We start from the raw sequence: 16,223 nt of genomic DNA, 5'->3' as shown, positions 1-16,223 counted from the left end.
AAAGAGGAGTCCTAGAGAAAGAACACCTCAACCAAATATATTAATCTTCTAAAGATGTAGTTTTCAGCCATGAGACAAATTGTAGGGAGTGGGGAATGCTCTGCAGAGCCATTATCTTGTACTTTATTTTTTATTTATTTATTTTGTTTATTTTTTTAATAGATCTTTATTGGAGTATAGTTGCTTCACAATAGTGTGTTAGTTTCTTTTGCACAACAAAGCAAATCAGCCATATGCATACACATGTCCCCATATCCCCTCCCTCTTGAGCCTCCCTCCCATCCTCCCTCTCCCACCCCTCTAGGTCATCGCAAAGCCGATCTCCTTGTGCTATGCTCTGCTTCCCACCAGCCAACTATTTTACATTGAGTTGTGTGTATGTGTCGATACTAATCTCACTTCACCCCAGCTTCGCCCTCCCACCGCATGTCCTCAAGTCCATTTTCTATGTCTACCTTTTTATTCCTGCCCTGCAACTAGGTTCATCAGTACCTTTTTTTTTTTTTTAGATTCCATATATATGTGTTACTTGTTTTTCTCTTTCTGACTTACTTCACTCTGTATGACAGACTCTAGGTCCATCCAGCTCACTACAAATAACTCAATTTCGTTTCTTTTTATGGCTGAGTAATATTCCATTGTATATATGTGCCACATCTTCTTTATCCATTCATCTGTTGATGGACACTTAGGTTGGTTCCATGTCCTGGCTATTGTAAATAGTGCTGCAGTGACCGTTGTGGTACATGACTCTTTTTGAATTATGGTTTTCTCAGAGTATATGCCCAGTAGTGGGATTGCTGGGTCGTATGGTAGTTCTATTTTTAGTTTTTTAAGGAAACTCCATACTGTTTTCCACAGTGGCTGTATCAATTTACATTCCCACCAACAGTGCAGGAGCGTTCCCTTTTCACCACACCCTTTCCAGCATTTATTGTTTCTAGATTTTTTGATAATTGCCATTCTGACCAGCATGAGGTGATATCTCATTGTAGTTTTGATTTGCATTTCTCTAATAATTAGTGACGTTGAGCATCTTTTCATGTGCCTCTTGGGCATCTGTATGTCTTCCTTGGTGAAATGTCTATTTAGGTCTTCTGCCCATTTTTTAACTGGATTGTTTGTTTTCTTGATATTGAGCTCCATGAGCTCTTTGTATATTTTGGAGATTAATCCTTTGTCTGTTGTTTCATTTGCAAATATTTTCTCCCATTCTGAGGGCTGTTTTTTTGTCTTGTTTATGGTTTCCTTTGCTGTGCAAAAGCTTTTAAGTACCATTTGTTTGTTTTTGTTTTTATTTCCTTTACTCTAGGAGGTGGGTCCAAAAAGATCTTGCTGTGGTTTATGTCAAAGTGTTTTTCCTATGTTTTCCTTTAAGAGTTTTATAGTGTCTGGTCTTACATTTAAGTCTTTAATACATTTTGAGTTTATTTTTGTGTATGGTGTTAGGGAGAGTTCTAATTTCATTCTTTTACATGTAGCTGTCCAGTTTTCCCAGCACCACTTATTGAACAGGTTATCTTTTCTCCGTTGTATGTTCTTACCTCCTTTGTTGTAAAGTAGGTGCCCATATGTGCATGGGTTTATCTCTGGGCTTTCTATCCTGTTCCATTGATCTATATTTCTGTTTTTGTGCCAGTACCATACTCTCTTGATTACTGTACTTTTGTGGTATTGTTTGAAGTCGGGGGTGCCTGATTCCTCCAACTCTGTTTTTCTTTCTCAAAATTGCTTTGGCTATTTGGGGTCTTTGTGTTTCCATACAAATTGTAAAATTTTTTGTTCTAATTCTGTGAAGAATACCATTGGTAGTTTGATAGGGATTGCACTGAATCTGTAGATTGCTTTGGATAGTATAGTCATTTTCACAATATTGATTCTTCCAATCCAAGAACATGGTATATCTCTCCATCTGTTTATGTCATCTTTGATTTCTTTTATCAGTGTTTTATAGTTTTCTGAGTACAAGTCTTTCGCCTCCTTAGGCAGGTTTATTCCTAGGTATTTTATTCTTTTTGTTGCAATGGTAAATGGGAGTATTTCCTTAATTTCTCTTTCAGATTTTTCATTGTTGATGTATAGGAACGGTAGAGATTTCTGTGCATTAATTTTGTATACTGCAACCTTATCAAATTCATTGATTAGTTCTAGTAGTTTTCTGGTGGCATTTTTAAGATTTTCTATGTATAATATCATGTCATTGGCAGATAGTGACAGTTTTACTTCTTCTTTTCCAACTTGTATTTCTTTTATTTCTTTTTTTCTCTGATTGCTGTGGCTAGGACTTCCAATACTATGTTGAATAATAGTGGCGAGAGTGGACATCCTTGTCTTGTTTCCTGATCTTAGTGGAAATGTTTTCAGTTTTTCACCATTGAGTATGATGCTTGCTGTGGGTTTGTCATATATGGCCTTTATTATGTTGAGGTAGGTTCCCTCTATGCCCATTTTCTGGAGAGTTTTCATCATAAATGGGTGTTGAATTTTGTCAAAAGCTTTTTCTGCATCTATTGAGATGATCATATGTTTTTTATTCCTTAATTTGTTAATGTGGTGTATCACATTGATTTGCGTATATTGAAGAAACCTTGCATCCTGGGATAAATCCCACTTGATCATGGTGTATGATCCTTTTAATGTGCTGTTGGATTCTGTTTGCTAGTATTTTGTTCAGGATTTTTGCAGCTGTGTTCATCAGTGATACTGGTCTATAATTTTCTTTTTTTGTGATATCTTTTTCTGGCTTTGGTATCAGGGTGATGATGGCTTCGTAGAATGAATTTGGGAATATTTCTCTCTCTGTAATTTTTTGGAAGAGTTTGAGAAGGATAGGTGTTAGCTCTTCTCTAAATGTTTGATAGAATTTGCCTGTGAAGCCTTCTGGTCCTGGACTTTTGTTTGTTGGAAGATTTTTTTAAAATTTATTTATTTAATTTATTTATTTTTGGCTGCATTGGGTCTTTGTTGCTGTGCATGGGCTTTCTCTAGTTGTGGAGAGTGGGGGCTACTCTTTGTTGTGGTGCGTGGGCTTCTCATTGCGGTGGCTTCCCTTGTTGCGGAGCATGGGCTTTAGGCACATGGGCTTCAGTAGTTGTGGCACGTGGGCTCAGTAGTTGTGGCTCGCGGGCTCTAGAGCACAGGCTCAGTAGTTGTGGCCCACGGGCTTAGTTGCTCCGTGGCATGTGGGATCTTCCCAGACCAGGGCTCGAACCCGTGTCCCCTGCATTGGCAGGTAGATTCTTAACCACTGCGCCACCAGGGAATCCCTGTTGGAAGATTTTCAATTACAGTTTCAATTTCATTACTTGTGATAGGTCTGGTTATATTTTCTAATTCCTGGTTCAGCCTTGGAAAATTGTACCTTTCCAAGAATTTGTCCATTTCTTTGTGGCTGTCCATTTTACTGGCATATAGTTGTTTGTAGTAGTCTCTTATAATCATTTGTATTTCTGCATTGTTGTGATTTCTCCTTTTACATTTCTAATTTTATTGATTTGTGTCCTCTCCCTTTTTTTCCTGATGAGTCTGGCTAAGGGTTTATCAATTTTGTTTATCTTCTCAAAGAACCAGCTTTTAGTTTTATTGATCTTTGCTATTGTTTTCTTCATTTCTATTTCATTTATTTCTGCTCTGATCTTTATGATTTCTTTCCTTCTACTGAATGTGTTTTCTTTGTTCTTCTTTCTCTAGTTGTTTTAAGTGTAAGATTAGATTGTTTATTTGAGATTTTTCTTGTTTCTTGAGGTGAGATTGAATTGCTGTAAACTTGCCTCTTAGAACTGCTTTTCCTGTGTCCCATAGGTATTGGGTCATCGTGTTTTCATTGTCATTTGTTTCTATGTATTTTTTAAATTTCTTCTTTGATTTCTTCAGTGATCTCTTGGTTATTTAGTAGCGCACTGTTTAGCCTCCATGTATTTTTGTTTTTTACAGTTTTTTTCCTGTAATTGATTTCCAGTATCATAGCATTATGGTCAGAAAAGATGCTTGATACGATTTCAATTTTCTTAAATTTTCCAAGGCTTGATTTGTGACCCAAGATGTGATCTATCCTGGAGAATGTTCCGTGTGCACTTGAGAAGAAAGTGTATTCTGCCACTTTTGGATGGAATGTTCTATAAATATCAGTTAAATCTATCTGGTCTATTGTGTTGTTTAAAGCTTGTGTTTCCTTATTTATTTTCTGTTTGGATGATCTGTCCATTGGTATAAGTGAGGTATTAAAGTCCCCCACTATTACTGTGTTACTGTCGATTTCTCCTTTCATGGTTGTTAGCATTTGCCTTATGTATTGAGGTGCTCCTATGTTGGGTGCATAAACATTTATAATTGTTATATCTTCTTCTTGGATTGATCCTTTGATCATTATGTAGTGTCCCTCCTTATCTCTTGTAACAGTCTTTATTTAAAAGTCTATTTTATCTGATATGAGTATTGCTACTCCAGCTTTCTTTTGATTTCCATTTGCATGGAATATTTTTTCCATCCCCTCACTTTCAGGCTGTATGTGTCCCTAGGTATGAAGTGGGTCTCCTGTAGACAGCATAATATGGGTCTTGTTTTTGTATCCATTCAGCCAGTCTGTGTCTTTTGGTTGGGGCGTTTAATCCATTTATATTCAAGGTTATTATTGATGTGTATGTTCCTATTACCATTTTCTTAATTGTTTTGGATTTGTTTTTGTGGGTCTTTTTCTTCTCTTGTGTTTCCCGCTTAGAGAAGTTTCCTTAGCATTTGTTGTAAAGCTGGTTTGGTGGTGCTGAATTCTGTTAGCTTTTTTTTGGCCAAAAGGCTTTTGACTTCACCATTGAATCTGAATGAGATCCTTGCTGGGTAGAGTAATCTTGGTTGTAGGTTGTTTCATCAACTTTCATCACTTTAAGTATATCCTGCCACTCCTTCTGGCCTGCAGAGTTTCTGCTGAAAATCAGCTGATAACCTTATGGGGATTCCTTTGTATGTTATTTTTTGTTTTTCCCTTGCTGCTTTTAATATTTTTTCTTTGAATTTAATTTTTGTTAGTTTGATTAATACGTATCTTGGTGTGTTTTTCCTAGGGTTTATCCTGTATGGGACTCTCTATGCTTTCTGGACTTGGATGCCTATATCCTTTCCCATGTTAGGGAAGTTTTCAACTATAATGTCTTCAAATATTTTCTCAGACCCTTTCTTTTTCTCTGCTTCTGGGACCCTATAATTTGAATGTTGGTGCGTTTAGTGTTGTCCCAGAGGTCTCTGAGATTGTCTTCAATTGTTTTCATTCTTTTTTTTTCTTTATTCTGCTCCTCAGCAGTTATTTCCACCATTTTATCTTCCAGCTCACTTATTCGTTCTTCTGCCTCGGTTATTCTGTTATTGATTCCTTCAAGTGTATTTTTCATTTCAGTTACTGTGTTGTTCATCTCTGTTTGTTTGTTCTTTAGTTCTTCTAGATCTTTGTTAAACATTTCTTGTATTTTCTTGATCCGTGCCTCCATTCTATTTCTGAGATTCTGGATCATCTTTACTATCATTACTCTGAATTCTTTTTTAGGTAGATTGACTATTTCCTCTTTATTTATTTGTCTTTTAGGTTTTTACCTTGCTCTTTCATCTGTGACATACTTTTTTGCCATCTCATTTTTTTTTTTTTTTTTAATGAGTGGGATTGTGTTCCTGTCTTACTGGTTGTTTGGCCTGAGGCTTCCAACACTGGAGTTTGTAGGCTATTGGGTAGAGCTGGGTCTTGGTGCTGAGATGAGGAACTCTGTGAGACCTCCCTCCGATGAATATTCCCTGAGGTCTGAGGTTCTCTGTTAGTCCAGTGGTTCAGACTCGGAGCTCCCACTGTAGGAGCTTTGGCCTGACCCCGGGCTAGTGAACCAAGATCCCACAAGCTGCCTGGGTGACAAAAAAAAAGAGAACAATAAAAAAGTAAAAAATACAATTAGACTAGGAAACTAACAGATATTTTAGGAAGAATATAAAAATAAAATTATAGATGAATCAACAACCAAAAGGTACATCAGTGCCACAATAGTGAAAAATAGGAGGAGGGAAAAGCACTTAAAAAAAAATTTATTTATTTGGTTGTGCCAGGTTTTAGTTGTTGCATGTGGGCTCCTTAGTTGTGGCATGAGAACTCTTAGTTGCCGCATGCATGGGGGATCTAGTTCCCGGGCCAGGGATTGAACCCAGGCCCCCTGCATTGGGAGCGCAGAGTCTTAGCCACTGCATCACCAGGGAAGTCCCTCATCTTGTACTTTAAATGGCTTTCTGTAGCAAGACTTTGTCTTTAGACAGTGACATATCTATCCTTTTCTTTGTGGCATCCCACAAGACTGAGATCATCTTCAGGGCAAGGACCATGTTCAGGTTATCTTTTTGCATCTCTGGCACCTCACCCAGGGCCCTCTCTCTATCCATGCTCTATTTCAGGCCCTCAATGCTCTCTCCTGGATCATGGCAACCATATCCTAATTGCCTGCCTTTTCCTCACTGGCCCCTGCTTGATGTTTTCCACAAAAGCTATTAAATTGTGAAGCTAGTCATATCACTCTCTTCAGATTCCTCCTGGCTGATAAAATTTCTCCAATTGTGTTCCTTAGAACACTACAGCTCTGTGTGTAACCTATGTGTAACCTGTGTGAAATCCTCCACTAACAGGATTTCAGTGGAGAAAAAATACCATGGAGAGTTTTATGAAATTTACTGATATATATAAAACTACAACATTAAGCATATCTATATAGTTATTATTATGCAGTTATTTACCTTTAAGAAATGTACATGCCCAAGGGTACAAGGAAGGCACTTGAAGAATCACATTACAATGACATTCCAGAGATTTGATCTAAGCCTGGATACCTAGGCAGCATCTGCCTCCTAAAAGCTGTATTGGATATTGTCTGTATGTCGCATGCAGATCTTTTATGCAGCTTGTCTTAAAATTTCAGTGTATACTTGTGACATTATCTAGCAAATGCTATACATGAAAGCTGTCTAATAGAACTTTCCAGGATGATAGATATTTTCTATATCTGCTTTGTCCGATAAACTAGCCATTAGCTCCAGGTGGCTCTTGAGCATTTGAATGTGGATAGTGCAACTGAGGAATTAAATTTTTAAATTTACTTGATTTTAATTAATTTAAATTTAAATAGCTCTGTGTGGTTAGTGACTGCTATATTGGACAACACAGCTGTCCATGAACTCTGTGAACCAACATTTGATCTTTTCTTGCAGCAACTGATTTAACAGGGTGACCATTGTTTGCCAACCCCTTTAGTCAAGGCTGATGTTCTCTTGGCAAACCAGTTTCATCTTATGTCATTTTCTGCTTTGCTTTAGTCATATCAAAGTCTTTCATGTTCTTCATATATATTCTGCTCTTTCTTTCCTTGTTACTTTGCTCACTTTCCTCCCTGTCTTCTGCTCCTCTCCCTACTCATCCTTGAGATTCAGCTCAGGTCTCTAAGTTATTGCCACTATAGTACTTCTGTTTTTTGCTGTGTATATCCCCAGATCTTAGCAGAATGCCTATTTAGTCCCATTGATCACATAATCTGTATATGAAAAGCATTTCTTTTGTGGTATTCTTTACAATGCAGGGTTTTGTTGACCATCTTTCTTAGATGAACAGCAATAAAGTATTAGAAATTATAACAGTTCTCTTCCTCTGCCATTTCTCCTTAGTGCCTCAGAGCAGAAGAGTGGTGGCATAGGCAACATTTTAGTTATCTATTGGTGTGTAACAAATTACCCTATAACTTTGCAGGTTAAAACAACAAACCTTTATGATCTCAGTTTCTATGGGTCAGGAATTTGGGAGCAGCTCAGCTGAGTGCTTCTTTTTCACAGTTCTCATGAGGCCACTGTCAAGCTCTCAACTTGGGCTGCCGTCATTTGAAAGTTTAGCTGGGGAAGGATCCACTTCCAAGCTCATTTGTGTGGTTGTTGGGAGGACTCAGCTTCTCACTGACTGTTGAGTAGAGAACTCAGTTCCTTGACATAAGGTCCTCTCAATAGGCTGCTTGACTGTCCTCACAACCTGCAGGCCAGCTGTACTTAGAGCAAGTGATTTGAGAGAGAGAGAGAGAGAGAGAGAGAGAGAGAGAACTAAAGATGGAGGCCACAGTATTTATGTCTCAGAAATGACATCCATCCCTTTCACCATATTCTATTGGCCACACAGACCAACCCTGATACATGTAAGAGGGGCTGCACAAGGGTATGAATATCAAGAGGTGGGGATCTTGGGGGCTGGCTCTTATCCACCTTAATGGCACTATTGCTCATTTTTCTTTTTTTTTAAATGATTGCTTTTATTTATTTATTTATTATTTTGGCTGCATTGGGTCTTCATTGCTGCGCACAGCCTTTCTCTAGTTGCATCGAGTGGGGGTTCCTCTTGTTGCGGAGCCCAGGCTCTAGGTGTGCAGGCTTCAGTAGTTGTGGCACACTGGCTCAGTAGTTGTAGCTCGCGGGCTCTAGAGCACAGGTACAGTAGTTGTGGCACACAAGCTTAGTTGCTCTGTGGCATGTGGGATCTTCCTGGACCAGGGATCGAACCCGTGTCTCCTGCATTGGCAGGTGGATTCTTAACCATTGCGCTACCAGGGAAGCCCCGGCACTATTGCTCTTAAGGGTCTCTGGACCACATTATTACTGGAATCAATGACTGAGTGTGCTCCCTAATGTTTTCTCAGGTGTCAGGCCCTCAGCAACCAACTCTGTCACAGGACAGTCTTCAGGACTGTGGACACAGATGAGAAAACTCACAGGCAGAGGCAGAGCTTGGCTCAGAACCTCCGTCTTATCTTCAGGCTCCCATCTTTGTCACCAGATGACACTACCCGGGCAGTATAACCCCTCTCAGCCTTCCCCTTGGCCAAGTCAACGCTCTACCATCCTCATCTGTAAAATGGGTATGCTGATATTTCCCTAGTTACCCAACGGAGCTGGTGTGGACCCAAGGAGAGAATTTAGTGGAAGTGCCCTAAAACCCGCCCAACATTTGACATGTATGGTGAAACCTTCGTGGGCCTAAGGCACTAGTTCTGAAGACCACCCTTCGGCCCTCCTCCTCGTCACACCTGCTTTCCCACCATAACGTTGCTCTCTAGAGGGCCACACATTGCTTCTACTTTAACAAGTCCGAAGACCAGCTGTTTTCTTTTGGTATCTTTTTATTACAGCTAAAATTCCAAGGGCTGCAGGGGGAAAGCTGCTGAAAACACAACAGGCCCTGGGCCTCACTTCAAAGCAGCTTTCATCATTCTTCACACGCTATTTTCAGGACCCTTGTCTGTTCTCTCCCAGGAACCAGATTCTCCTGGAGATTTTCCTCAGTGATATCACTATTTACAGAACTCTGGCCCTGGACATCATGCTTATATCTGATTTGTACATGTCCACATGGCCCATAAAGTTTATAAGGGGGTTAGAGAGCTTTTCCTTGTTTGTAAATCTTTCCCTGCAGACTCCCTCTAGGAGTAGGGAAGAAGGAGGCAGGAACAAGAGAGGAAGGGGGCATGAGATTGAAGGGAGAGAAGGGTCAGAAGCATGAGGCTTCCTTCCTTGAGCTTCTCCCCATCATTTCCCTCCTTCTAGAGGGGTCCATGTGAGGGTCTGAAAAGTCTCCCTTTCACCATCTGTGAAATGGAGATAATAAGAGTGCCTATTCATGAGGCTGTTCTGAGGATTATTCAAGGTAAAGAACGTAAAGCAGTTAGCATGGGCCATAGCAAATAGCAAAAATGCAATGCATTTTAACTGGAAAAAGTGACAAGAGTTTTCTATGCTATTCATCCACTGCCCTGCCTCTGTCCCCCAGGCATCCCAAACTCATCACGTAGCTGACTGTTGAGTTGTTCTCACTTTGAAAACCCTGGCTGCTCAGAACTTCTCCCTGGGAATTCCCTGGCAGTCCAGTGGTTGGGACTCCATGCTTTCCCTGCTGAGGGCCTGGGTTCAATTCCTGGTCGAGAAACTAAGATCCCACCAGCTGCACAGCACGGCCGGAAAAAAAAAACAAAACCCAACTTCTCCCTGCAAGGACCATCTGATACCCCCAAAACCCCCAATAAGCACTGGCATAAAAATAACTCTTTACAGGCATACTTTCTGCATTTTTGAAGCTGAGATTTGTCCCATTCCAAAGTAGATACATTATTGGGTACAACTCCATGGATGGCTGTGTGAACATTTCTGAAATTTAGGAGGAAACATTTCAGAAAACATTTCATACATACTCTTCCCCAACTCCCACCCTGCTTGGAAGGAAGTGTCTGCAGGCCAGTGGAGGTACTCTGGAAGAATAATAGGTCAATAATAATTCACGCTGCTTACACAAATTCTCTTGGCAGTTTCAACCAATTGGAGTCGAGGAAAGTCATTGCAGGATGTGTCCACCCAGGCAAGGCAAAGGAGAAAAGGTTGTGAAATTATTTTTTGAATTGCCTTCAACTATCAAAATAGGTAACTTGGAGTAAAGGAAATTTGATTCCTGAATTATTTACAATTGTCTTGAGGATGTTCTTATCTCTGAAATCCAAGTACCACCCCCAACCCCCAAATTGCCATTGTCCCCCATAATGCAGCAGAAGTGGTCTTTTAAAAATGTAAATCTGAGTAGCCAACCCTGTTTGTAAACCCTCACTGACCTCTCGTTGCTCCCAGGTTAAAAACAAAACAACTGAATGTGGCCTTCCTGACCTGGGCTGATGGGGCCATGCCCCCCTTCCCAGGCCCACTGCACAACTCATCTGAGTTCCTCCCACTTCCAAGCTTCACATGCCCTTTCCTCTGTCTGCAAGGCCTTATCTTTCCTCCCTTTGTCTAGTTAACTCCCTCTCATCCTTCGGATCTTATCTCAAAGACCACTTATTCCGAGAAGCCTCCCTGACACTCCCCCAGCCCACCTAGACCACGAAGGAATTTTTCAGCCACACACTGTATTCCCATGGTGACCCTTTCCACACCACTATTACATGATCCATTGCGTATTTATGTGTACACTTGTCTCTCCTGCCAGAATGCTCATTTGCTGAGAATAGGGGCTTTGTCTGCCTTTTCCACCCTCTCAGCTCCTTGTCTCAGTACCCAGAACCAACTAGGTGCTTAATAAGCACTTGGTCCATGAATGTCTGATTCCCAGAGTCAGCGATATCCACCCATTTTTCCGTCTTGCAGGACTTTGATAAATAGAACGTGGCCCACATCAGGGTACTATCTGATGGATCCAGAAAGTCCCTAGATCGCCTAGAGTGATTGAATCAGAGCATTTTAGCAATAGAAAAGAAGTGGGATTTTATTAGTCTAACCCTTCATTTTATAGCTAAGGAAACTTATGAGCAACAAGGTTAAGGTCTCTCAACTCTTTAACTACAGAGTTGAGGCTAGGATACAGTCCTCAAAATCCCTACCATGAACACTTCTTATTAAGCAAGTAGATCCCCAAAATGCCAAATAAATGCATAGTTCAGATATAATTGTAATGCTGAATGGTCCAGGCTGCCCCACTCCCCCCATCACATGACCAGCTCCTGTCCCTCCCTGAGAAGACACAAGCCTTCGTGTTACATTATCACTCTCCCTTATTCTGATACCACCGAGGGCCCTTCCTTTGAACTCTGCATTGCCATGGCAACTGCTGCTTCTCGAACATCAACATCACTACCCACAATTGATTATGCTGAGGTGGATGGCTGCCAAGCAAATCGTAGGCAATTTTTTTTTTTGAGTTAAGAGGACCAAAAGCCTCAGATCAAGTTCAAATTATTTGGAGGATGTGTGTGTCAGGAACGCTTAGCATCAGTTCTGATGGGAAGGCAGATAAAAGCTTGATTTAGGACAAGGGTAGGGGAGGCACAGGACAGCTCAGCCTCAGAGCTTGGAGAGCTCTTCCAGAAGCTCTTTGATGTGAAGGAGATGTTGGAAGTTGCGTAATTCTTGCAGGCGGTCCAGACACAAAGGCTGCTCAAACAATGCAGAGGGGCCAAATATGCCGAGAGAGATTGTTTTGTCCTTTCTTTTCTCCCCTGCTCCATCTCCCTTTCATCTTTCTCAACAACCCCAGACCCAACATGTAGGTTTTGTCCCAAGGAGAGAGATGTTAGTGCCACAGGAGTACATTTACAAGGCTGCGGAACTTGGAATGTAATAGGAGCTGTGAGGGGTTCTGTATATTAAGAGATATGGTCAACACAGTTATAGCGACTAGTCTGGGGGTAGCCTAAGGCGAGTTCTGATTGCTTGGGACAGAGATTTCCCATCTCACGAGAGAGAAACAAATGCCTTGCAAATTGGTCACATCCCATTTAGCTCATATTAATTTACATCACCGACCCCCAGGGCTAAGAGGCAGTATTTTTCTTCCTTTTGTTTCTTCTCTCCATCCCCCAAGTGTCTTCCTCTTTTCTTTTCTCTTTCATCCAATAGCATTGGCCTGACTGTTTCTGGTTTGCTCAGGTTTTATTTTCCTATTTAACTGTTGCGCTTGCCAGCCCCCAGATCTTTCGCGTTGTAAAACCCGTGCTACACATGCCCCCTCACAGCCTGCTTTCTATCAACTTTGCCTAAATCAAGTTGCTGGATCAGTCCTGTGTATTAGCAGGATAATAACTTTCCTTAGCAGGACAAAATGGTGCAGAGAGTGTTGCCTTTTCTGCTTCAAAGGCTTGAGAGATTCCTTTAACCACAAAAATGAGAATAGAACATAATGGATATACAAGAGTCCCATGATGGCAATCTCTCTGCTGGGAATGTTCATGAATTACCTGTAATTTACCTCAAAATGTACCATATGTTGGACTGCAAGATGCACTTTTCCTTTTTTACTTAAATGGACTGCTATTCAGAACACCTTTTTTTTCCCCTTTGACATGGGAATAGATGTTGGGAATAGGTTGGGGGGAAGGTCCCCACAGAAGTTTCACAAATTAAAGTAGGCACATGTTATCATGTGAATGCTTTGTACAAGGGAAAAAAAATGGACTTAGGTGTATTCCCCCCCTTAATACACCCTCAGCCCCATAGGGCCAGGATGAGAAGATTAAAGACACTTTTGGAGGGGAGAAGGCAGTGAACCACCAATTCACCAGTTCCCTTCATGCGTTTCATGCAAAGGGACAGAAATGACAGATCCTTCCATGGCTTGATTTATGTAGTCAGGAGACTTGAAGAGTGGCTCTGCCAAGACAGAGGGAGGCCCCATCACCTAGGATGCCCTTTGTTTTCCACACTGTCCTGGACCGATCTCTCATGTGCTTTCTCTCCCATATTTACCATGATGGCTTCTATAATAGTGTCAGAAACCGCACTTCTTCACATCTTTTGAATACCATCAGAATCTGTTTCTTAATCCCCCTGAAGCTGAACAGATGCAGAGGAGGAAGAGCCAACAAAGGTAAACCTTTCTCCACCCAGAGCTATAGCCTTGTCACTAGCCATGCCACATCTGTGTTTTTTGAAGGGAAATGTCATAATATTGCTAATCAATAGGAAGAGTGACAGGCCCATTTGTCAAGAACAAGCCAGCACTGCAGCTGTTGTCCTCTTCTGAATCTTTCTCTTGGGCTTTGCAAAGGGAAGCTGAGGGAAGGGCCTGCTGTGCATCTGGTACAGCCCCCTCCTAGACTGGGGGACAAGAGGGAGCCACTGGGAGGAAAATGGTGTGACACCTTGCTGATGTTCTGAACAAGTTGGGTCAAATGCAATGGCAAAGGCTGGGGAAGAAACGTGGAGTCTCTAACAGTGGTGTGCAAAAGCAACCAGACACCCTGCAAAGGGAGAGGACCTTCTGTATCAGGAAGTCTATTGACCCTTAATCCAGGGGGTGCAGCTGTTTATGTGTTTCTTTTTCTGTTATGTGTGCTGCAGATGTTTCTTGCTGGTCTGCTGATCAGAGGAACAAGCAGGTCATCTCAAAGGAGAGAAGAGGGGGAGGTGGGGTTGGGACTCAGGCTTAACGATGATTTTCATCTTTGCGCTGAAGGAAAATGTAAGCAGAGAATGGAAGACGGTGGCAGGGCAGGCTGCAGTCTCTGCCCCTACACGCTAGCTGCCCTGAGCCGATAGAAATGCGGATGGGCAGAGCTCGCCACAATAATCAGATCGGCCATGCGTGGGGCCTGGCTGTGTGTGGAGGTGACAGGACTGAAATGCCCTTTTCCACCCCACCAAAATAATTTTTAAATTAGGAAATTAATCTTAATCGACTCTTGTATCTCCAGCTTAGGTGGCCCAGACTATTATTATGGCTTTTCACGCTTGGGGAGGGTCCCCCAAACCAGTAATTTTGTTTGATTAGTGCAAGGGAAAGAATACTGATATTAATGAGGAAAGCCTTAAAGAAACACTGGTAACTCTTGTCAATTTGCACTTCTCCCGTGTGCTTTCTTGCCCTGAAGGGGAGGTGATGCTCTAGAAAATGCCTTGTTTTCTCAAAGTACCCCCAGTTTTTGGCATTAGAAAGCAATTAATACCCAATTTAAAGACAAAGGTGGTATTGTTAGTGTATTGTCAGGTATACACTTTTCAGAAAGATGTAAAAGTAAAAATATGTCAGGAAGGAAATTCTTGCTGATTAATAGTTCAACCTTGAGGGTCAGTGAATGAATATCCATATGTTTGCAGGATCTCAGATGCAAAAGTCACTGGAGATTTTTGCTTGCTTAAAGGAAGGCAATGACTTTAAAACACTATAACATCCTGTTATAGACTAAGTTCTGTCCCCCCCCCCCCACCGCCAGATTCATATGTTGAAGACTTAACCCCCAATGTGACTGTATCTGGAGATAGAGTCTTTAGAAGGTAATTAAGATTTAGAAGGTAATTTAAGAAGGTAATAAGGATGGGGTCCCTAATCTGATAGGACTTTGGCTTTATAAGGGGAGGATGAGAGAAAGATCTTTCTCTTCACTATGTGGGAGAGAGCAAGAAGACAGCTATCCACAATGTGAGAAGAGATCTCTCACCAGAAGCTGAATCAGCCAGCACCTTGATCTGGACTTTTAGCCTCCAGAACTTACAGAAATAAATTTCTGTTGTTTAATCCACCCAGTCTGTGATATGTCAGCCCGAACTGATTAATTAACACATATTTTTCTCCAAAGTAAAGCACCATGATAATATTCCAGGCATGGAAAGTTTGTAATCCCCCTGGAGGCACAAGTATAGGGTAATAAGATTGATTTTTAAAAGCATATTAAAATATCCATGCAAATGAATACAGGTCTTTTTATGGTAGTTTACTTGGAATATCAATGTAGCCCCAGTGATAATGCCTTTGCTGGTCATACTTTTGGAGAGCTTCTTTTAGAATTCAGAGTCAGCAGCATATTCGTGAAGCGCTTCAGTAGAGACATGTTCTTGTTTTTAAGAGTGGTTTAATTTACTGTTTCCATTACAAGTCATTCAGAGCAAGTCTGGGAGTCAAGCTGGTAATCAGGAAAAGGTTACCATTGTTCGGGTCAACAGTAAGGTGTGTATGTGCAGTGATAAGGCTTATGGGACTTACAGCTTTTTCAGAAGATTATTATGAAAGTGTAGCTTGCGTCACGATTGGCCAGAGGAGCATCAGAGAGCAAGTGGCTGGCCTCTAGGGGAAAGGACTCATACTTGTGAATACCTTGTTCTGGTACCTCAGCTTTTGAGTTTACTTTATTTGATCCTTACAACATTTTTGGAGGCATATATTTTCATCCCTGGAAAAGCAGCCCTCATTTTGTTGGATAAATCCTGGTAAAGTTTGTTCAGACAAAACAAAACAAAATCCTTATTGATACTGATGTAATGAAAAAGTACAGGTTCTGGAGCAAACACAAGTGAATATAAGTCTCAGATCTGCCTCTTACAGGCTGCATGATCTTGGGTCAGTCACATAAGCTCTCTGTGGCTCAGTTTCCTCATCTGTAAAATGGGTTGTAGTGGAGTACTAAATTACATGAGATAATGCACATAAAACACCCAGAAGAATGTTGATGCATAGCAGGCATCTGTTCATGTTAGTTCCCTTCTCTGTTGCTTTCATACTTGGGGATCAAAGCTGAGGCTTGGAGACAAGGATAAAATAGTAAGTAATCACAATGTCAGCTTGACAGTGACATAGAGGTGGAACAGAAGGAAGGTGCCTTTACCCTTATTGTGAGGTATCAAAGGGAAGGATCCTGCAGTTTGCAAAAATGGCCCTAAATGACTCTCCTTTCCTCATGTGACAGTTCTGGCTTCTTTATTTAAAGCTG

This window comes from Grampus griseus (assembly GCF_964374135.1).
Source record: "Grampus griseus genome assembly, chromosome: 9".
Lineage (NCBI taxonomy): Eukaryota > Metazoa > Chordata > Mammalia > Artiodactyla > Delphinidae > Grampus > Grampus griseus.
This window is presented reverse-complemented; position numbering follows the sequence as displayed.